This window comes from Athene cunicularia (assembly GCF_003259725.1).
Source record: "Athene cunicularia isolate RWA chromosome 17 unlocalized genomic scaffold, athCun1 chr17_part1, whole genome shotgun sequence".
In the NCBI taxonomy this organism is placed as follows: Eukaryota; Metazoa; Chordata; class Aves; order Strigiformes; family Strigidae; genus Athene; species Athene cunicularia.
In genome coordinates, this window is record NW_020799122.1 from 6,544,213 (window position 1) to 6,552,466 (window position 8,254).

Sequence of the window (8,254 nt, forward strand, 5' to 3'; positions counted from 1 at the left end):
CTGAAAGCCAAAAAACCCCACATTTTGTTTGTATTACAAAACAATGGTAGGGTGGGAAGAGATCCATGAAAGAGAAGCCCGCCTTTTTAAACTCACATGTGGTTTACTTACAGTCTTACCCTATGTGTGCAGGTATGTATATAAAAATATAAATCAATAAAAGCACATTTCTAGCAGAAAATAACGGGAAAGGAATATTTGCAAAGATAAACATTCATTTTGAAAAAATACGGCTGCAGTCATACAAAGGCCAAGTCATCCTGAACTGTAGCATGCAAGTGTCTAATACAAACGTCAAAAATGTGTTTCTGTGCACATATATATAGTAGATACACAGACATAAAATGTTTCCTGTACAACATAAAATCTGGAAACATTTTATTTAAAATACTCAATATAGATAAACCAAAGTAAGTATATTACTGTTCTTTAAACAACAGCTAACTGGTCCAAATATATGTATATATATGATAAATATATAAATATATATATATAAATATATAAAAAATATAAACACATTATACAAATATATATGTATATATACATACATACATATATACACATATAAATACACACACACACACACCCCTCTGTGTGACCCACTTCCTCTCTGTTCTCTCAGACAATTAAAAAAAGTTACAAAGTCATCCTGCCACTCCCTACAAAACCCTTCAAAAGCCAATACAAAGGCTCAGAGTGCTTCGTAGATCTGACCTTAGACAAGTCAGTCAAGGAGCATTTCATGTAACCAGTGCCCTTGCTCTGACTGCTCCGACTGAAAACCCTTGCACGTTGCTTTTAGATACTAAACCCTGTTAGTTACCACAGAGAGAAAGCAGAACAGTAGTCAGTTGTTCGATCTCCTTTCTATTAAAATTAGAATAACCTTTAATTTTCAGTTCCTGTATTTTCAAAGAGCAATTTGATTTTCAGTAAGAGATCTGTGCATTAGAACAGAACTGTATCATAAGTTTAAAAAATGGTATCATTATTGTCATCAGTTTGGATATCTACCCACTTATTTGACAACTGACTTTGCACATCAAGAAGCTGTTGGAATAAACAACACTCCGTGCTTGAACAATTATGCAATTAATGTCTTGATGTACAAGTGTTTACATGTATAGTTCACTTCATGCTCTTATTATAAATTCTGTAAGCATCAAGCTAAATGTACTTCTCATCGATCCTATCAAAGATAGGGAAGAAACCCAGTCTACAACTGCATACTAAAAGACAAAAGCAATCTCATAAAATACCTTGTTAAATAATAAATTGTTATTTAGTCATTATTTAGCTACATGCTTTAATTAGACAGGTATCTTGCATAATTGTGTGGAAAAACTCCACAGGTTGGAAAGTGATCTATACGGCCGTGTTTTCTGTTTGGTTTCCAAGCTCTTATAAAGGGACCATCTGACAGAAAGAAACATATGGGGGCGAATTCACACATTCCTGAGCTCTCTTCCAAAGTCCCACCCTGCGAGAGGACAGCCATTTCAGCAGCAGTTGTTACTCCCGTGAACTCTGAGCCCCAACTGCATTGCGGCAGTTTAAGGAAAGAAAGAAAATTCAGCTTTCCTTTCTCTTCCAGGCCTGGGCGTTTCACTCATTATTATCAAAAGAGGGCAAAAAGAAAAAAAAAAAACCACAAAACAACAACCACCAGTCTGTGTAGACTGTATTATATAAATGAAGTCCAGGTTTCACCTGGCAGTGGTACCAAAGGCTCCACTTGATTAGTGTACCTGAGTGTTAAAAGATCAAAACCCTGAACATAACTTGAGCTCAACTACAGATCTGATCTGTGGAGAAAGCAGCTGTTTTTTCAAGCCCTGTTTCAAACGGCCTTTTTCCTCCAGCAGAGCAAGTTATTGCTAAAATCTTTTCCTGTGCTGTCAACACTGTGTTTGAATTCCGACACCATTTCTTTTAAGCTGAACTGTGCTCAGGAATAACAAAGTGGCAGTTAGTCTAAATGTACTGGACAACTGTAGACTGTCTCTCAGCTTACTCTGGCTATGGACATTACTGGGAGAAAATGAAATCCTAGTTAGTCTTTGGAATGCTGTACAGTTTTTTGCTGTCAACTTATATTTCAGTATCAGAAATAACTTCCACAGCCCAGGTGATTTAAAATCACTTCAAATTTTTAAATTATTTAAATTATTAAATAAAGAAAAAAACCTAAATAAATTATAATGAAAAATTCTTTTTACATTTTTAAAAACCACATAGGAGACCTCTTATAATTTAGCCTGGTAGCTCGTTTGCCTCTCACCACACAAGTCACGTAATCTGGCTCATCTTTTTGCTGGAATTCGTTAAAAGAAAGGCTCCTTTTGTAACTACAGTAAGTCGAGCTAGTCAATCGTAAAAGAAGTGCTTTGGTCTTGCAATAATAGACTGTTCTTTCCTGCAGCGGATCAGCTGACGTCAGCAAGTCTGTGCTCTGCCAGAGTGCGATCAGCAGTCACTGGGGAGCTCTGAACTCTGAAGTCATCGATGCTGCGGAATGATGCAGCCTACCCCTGATGTTTGCACACTCAAACCGCAGTACCCCCCTTGAATACAAAACAGATGTTTTTAAACCTTCTTGGTTCAAGACATCGCCTGTGATACACCTCTGTGCCCCCAGCGCGAGAAACACCACCAAGAAGTTGGGCTTTATGTTTTTAACGTGAAAAACGTAGCTTAGCTTGGGACGTACATGAATGCCCAGCCCAACCCCAGATAAGGGGCCTCGTCCCTGGCGCTGTGCACACAGACAACATTCCCCACGTCGCTGCTGCCTCTGGCCCCTCCGACGCTGCCTGTGCCCGCTGATAAGGTCAGGCAGAGCAAACCTTCCAGGCAGTGCAGGCAGGAGGAGAAGCACCAGCCAGCTCCTGCCCAGAGCCTCGGCCTTCCCAACAGCCAAAGCAGGCGTCAGTGCAAAGACATCTCCAAACCAGTGGAGCTTAAACTGTCCTGAAGACATTTGCCACTGTACTGTTAGGCTGTAAGACTAACTTTAGAAAGTCACTCATCAGTTTAGGTCTAACTGAAAAAATAATCAGAAACGCTTCCTCACACTGTACCACTGTGGTGGTATTTCTTTTAAAAAAAACCAACAACAACAACAAAAAAAACACGACATAAAAAAAGTAATTTAAGACAAAAAAAAAAAACCAAACAAACTTATTACTCTCATCTTTCAATCTAAAATGATTAGCCTTCCCCAGACAAATTATACAAAGGGTACGCTAAAATTTGAATGTGAATATACAACTGCAGATATTTATAGACACTGCAGTGCAACAACGATGATGTCAGCAACATCATTCAAGTTCTGGAAACAGCGGTATCGAGGTGGGTTAAACAGGAATTACAGCGGTGCCACCAGGGCAGACACGCAAGAGCTGTCAGCATTTCCCTTACCAAAACATGTTTTCAGGGATTTAAAAAAGTGAATATAAAAAATACATTCAGCTCTATACAGAAGATTTTAGCATATTTTTAAAAACAATTACATGAAGCTTAAAGAATTAAACTTCTTTCCCTGAAAAGCAATCAGATTATCAGTAAAGATCACTATCTTGAGATAGTAAAATTACTTTCTTTTAAGACAAGTCCTGATGCGCTTTATATATATTCAGTATACGTGACTCTAGTAGCCTGTAATACAAGAACTTTTCCCTATCAAAACACTCCCTGCTTCCCAAGTGCACACACCAGCAGTTTGATGCATTTTTTTTGCATTCATCAATACTACACATCAGAAATCTTGTCAAAAGAAGATTTAACTGATATTGGCTCCTCTGTGGATCCGCTGGAATGGATTGCTGATGCTTCTTTAAGCAAAAAAATCTGAATTCTAATATTGGATGTGAAAATAAGCTTCAGAAGGAAAGGACAGAGGAAAAATAAAAGTACATTTTTTCCACCTTTGATTTCTCCCATTCAGAGCTTCCTCAGAACACTAGGGAAGAGGTAGAGCCACTATGTATGTCTTGACCACAAAAACACCGCAACTGCCAAGTTTTAGTGCTAAGTTAGTACGTACTTAGTACCACAGGTAAATAAAAGATAATCCCTCTGAAAAGTATACATGGCACTGGCTCCTGCTCCTGTGAAGGGAACTGAATGAGCATATTGTGTTACAAAGAAGTAACTGGAGGATATTGTACCATATACCCTATAATAGAGATTTAAAACACTATTCAGACAAAATTAATGCCCGGTGATTTGGTGTGTTATGAATTTGAATCTACAAATTAGAGAAATTTTAAGGGTGGATTACATGTAGCAGCACCCTGCATCCAAATATTTCTGGTTACTATTAAGGAAGGTCACCTACTGCCTCAAACCTCTACAGATTCCAAGCCAGAAAAATAAGCCAAGTGCTGCAGCACAGAAATCCAAGATGTGTTGAAGCCACTCCTTAACGCTGTAGACTTGTAAGACTAACCGCAGCACAGGTAACATTCAAACATGCCCCAAGATTTAAGTAGGTATTACAGGGACATAAGAAACTGTAGCATTGAAAGAAGAAAGAAAGGTGAGTTATGTTTGAACTAAATCAGACTGTGAAGCTGGTGACTGAGGCTGATCAGAGGGTTTGTGCACAGCCTCAACTATGCACTTTTGAAATACGGGAGATGATTAAAGATCTGTTCATTTGTAGACATTTAATCTTAAAATTTTAATTCCACTATTCAAATAAGAGCAGCTGAATTTGCCTACCTGAATTCGGTGCATTTGTGAACAAGGGTTTTTTTGGCTTTGTATACTTTTCAATATCACCACAGACCTTTGATAAAACTATGCAGTGCTGGCAAGGGCTGCACTCTGCCAAGACTCCTGAGAAAGCAAATTACCTTGACTGCATTGCAGAAATGCAGAGTTTACAGGTAATGCAATATTATGTAATTAACCCCAGCACTTTCCATTCCCATTTGTTATCTTTCCATTGTAATTTTAATTGTAGTATAAACATTTACATTACTATAATTTCCAAATAAAACCTAGTTGCTTGTGTTACCCAGCTGAAGTCTGGTCCACACATCCTATTTATTTTACCACCACTGAATGGAAAACAACACAGATGTATAAACAGTTACACCACAACAATACAAGGATTATAAATCTGTGCAAGTGGCTGGAACAGGAACCAAAGCCAACTTCAAATGCATAATGTTCTACAGCATGAATCTTATCACGGTTGATTTTTAGATGCTAGAAGTAAAAGATATTGTTCAAGTACTTTTTAAAACACAAATTTCTTAGAAAATTAATCCACACCAAAATCCAATCATACTGAACTATAACAACTATAAAATGTTCACACACCATGCATGAATTAGGAAATTCAAGGTATTAAAGAAAAGGCAGATCAGACTCAACAATGAAGTACAAATAAAGCACCGGCTATATAGAACAAACTCTCAAACGAGAGCCTTTTGTTACAAATAGGTCACTGCAATAAAGGCAAGCAAGTATGGCGATGACACTTCATGCATTACGTAAAAATACCTGGACTTTGACTTTACGAAACGATGACAACATGATGGAGGAATGTAGAGTCTAAAAGGGAGGGGGAAATCAAGATAACATTCAACTAAAGACTAACATAAGGACATGGCTTTTTTTTTTTTTTCCAAATACATATTCCATCATAGTACGTTTCATACTTCCCTTTTGGTTCCTTGCTACATACAACAATTTGGTGTTACTGTCACACGAGCTACTGCAAACAACAGATCTCCCCATGCAAAAAAGATCACAAATGCCACCAGAAAACTTGATTAATTTGGTATGTACTAATCTTTCCAGTTAGTTTAAAAAAAACTGACAAACCCTACCATAATCTGAAGGTCAAACCAAAAAGTTATCTGGACTTAGCAGATGACACTTCTCGCTACAGCATAATCAAGTGTGTCGGCTTAATGTAAAGACACAAACTCAGTAAGAAGGTTTTGAATATAAATATCTACGAAGACATTAACTTCCAATTACCACAACGAAAATACTGACAAGTAGCAGTTGTGACAGAAGGTATTTTTTTAGCTGTCTAATTTTGTAGGTGTTAAATGTATCTAACCCACTGGAATTTTTGCTGAAAATTTCCTTGCCTCCCCTAACCATACATTTTCCCCATGAGTAGGCTGCAATCCCTGAAGCAGTTCATGGACAACTGCAGTTATGTGCCTTTGTGTCTGCTGAAGCTAGTGCATATCTCTTGTGGCATTTGCATAGCTTAATGTGTATCAGTTGCAGCAGTGAGAAGGCAGCTTGTCACTCCATTTGATCCACGGTCAGCTATGGCAGCAATGATGCCGGACTACGCTTGGCAATCTCCATCCACAGCATCTGCAATCTGCTCCACCCCATTTTTCTGCTGCCTACACTCCAGGGACAAATGGAAAAAACAAACTCCCACACTATACTAACATGCAGCAGAGAAAAGGGAGGAATTTGTATAATTTCCTCCAATACAGGGGAAGCAATTAGTTGCCCCCCAAAAGCAATGTATTTATGAATAAAACAATTACACCCCCATAAATACATTAAGTAGACAAAAAAATAAGGCAAAGGTATCAAGTTATCTGCATTAATAACTAAGGTTAGTAATAAATGTAATAGTTGAGAAATTGGAATTTCACACCAAGAGGTACCACCCTGTCTCAAGAGATTCAAGACTCCTCCTACCTTTCTGCTGTGCAAGAGAAAAACATATAAAAAAGACTTAAAAGACAGTCTTTTGACATTCAACATTTTTGTTATTGTTGCTACCTTTCGTTATTAGAAAACAACCACAAATACGTTTGCTAACTTCATCAACTACAGATCTCAGAAGTGTAACATCTAAATATGATTTTCAAATATAATTTCTATTTCAATCCAACCATTACAGATGTATTTTTTCCCTCACAAAAGGAATGGAAATAAATTACTTCTTGTGAACAATGTAACCTGCTATCTTGGTTCAAGTATTTTCCACAGCTTAACAATTCCATTACTACAGTTCCAGATCCTGCACACAATGCAGCAAAAAGCATCCCATTCTCTTGTTCATCATTTTCTCTGCACAATTTATTAGTAAGGACAAATGAAGATTTCATGGAAGAAATCATTGGTAGTTGCATTTAAATGCATAAAAATCACACAGTGGGATGTAATATTTGCTTTGAACAAATCTGAATCCCTGACCAAGGCCTTTCAGTGAATACAGTCATCAGAATCTTCTGGCACTCTGCTGAAAACAAAATGCCAAAAGAAAATGGATTTTTCTTTTTTTCCAGAAAGATACAGAACCATTTCAGGCTGAGTCGTTTTTTTGGGTTTGGTTTTTATTTTTTTTTCCCCCTTACTGTGTTCATTTTCCATCTCCAGACAACTGCTCTTCAAAACCTATTTAAATATGTATGAAAGACTGCTCGATAGTCACGTACATTTTAGACTGGAACACGCAGCTGTTTTATGACAAAATAGCTACTAAAAATCCTAAATAGTCAACATGGACCTGCTGAAAAAACAGTGATAACTGCTTATGCTTTTCCTTAAATATCAGGTCAAATGATTAGCTTACTGGTACATATTTATGACCTGGCAATATAGATTTATATCATTGTAACCAGATGAGCTGTGTGCAGGCAACAAATTGAGAAAAACTTGACTATCATTACTTTGATTTATGTTAAATTAAAAAAAAAAAATCATGGGAGGAACAAATCCCAATTCTTTTATGAAGGAAACCTTAGTGCTTGACCTATATACCAAAATGACACATATATGAAAGGCACACAGGCTGGGAGGATTTCTTTTACACCTCTTACTGCTTGGCTGGACACCTCTGCTGGGCATGCCATTTATGTGCTCATTTCAGAGCGATATCAAGCTCCTTGAGGAGAGGGTTCTCCAGCCATCTCTGAGCACCCAGGCCCTCCACCGCTCTCTTCTCTCCTCTCCCCTCGCATACACCCCCTGCTGCATCTCCTGACCTTGGACAGGGCTGGGCTGGGGAGCGCGGAGGGAAGCCATTGCTGTGCAATGAATCCCCTCTGCCGGCGACCGCAGGGCGCCGCGTTCTCCATCTCCCCCTCGGGATTTCTCCTCAGGGGAGAGGCAGGGTTTTACCCCAAACCTCACCGGACAGGGGCGAAGGGAAGGGCGGGCAAGGCGGGGGCCTCTCGCTCTGCCTGCCAAAGCGGAGATTCGCTGTCACTGCTATTTACCCGTCTGTTTATCCCCTCCCCAGGGCGCTGAATGAAAT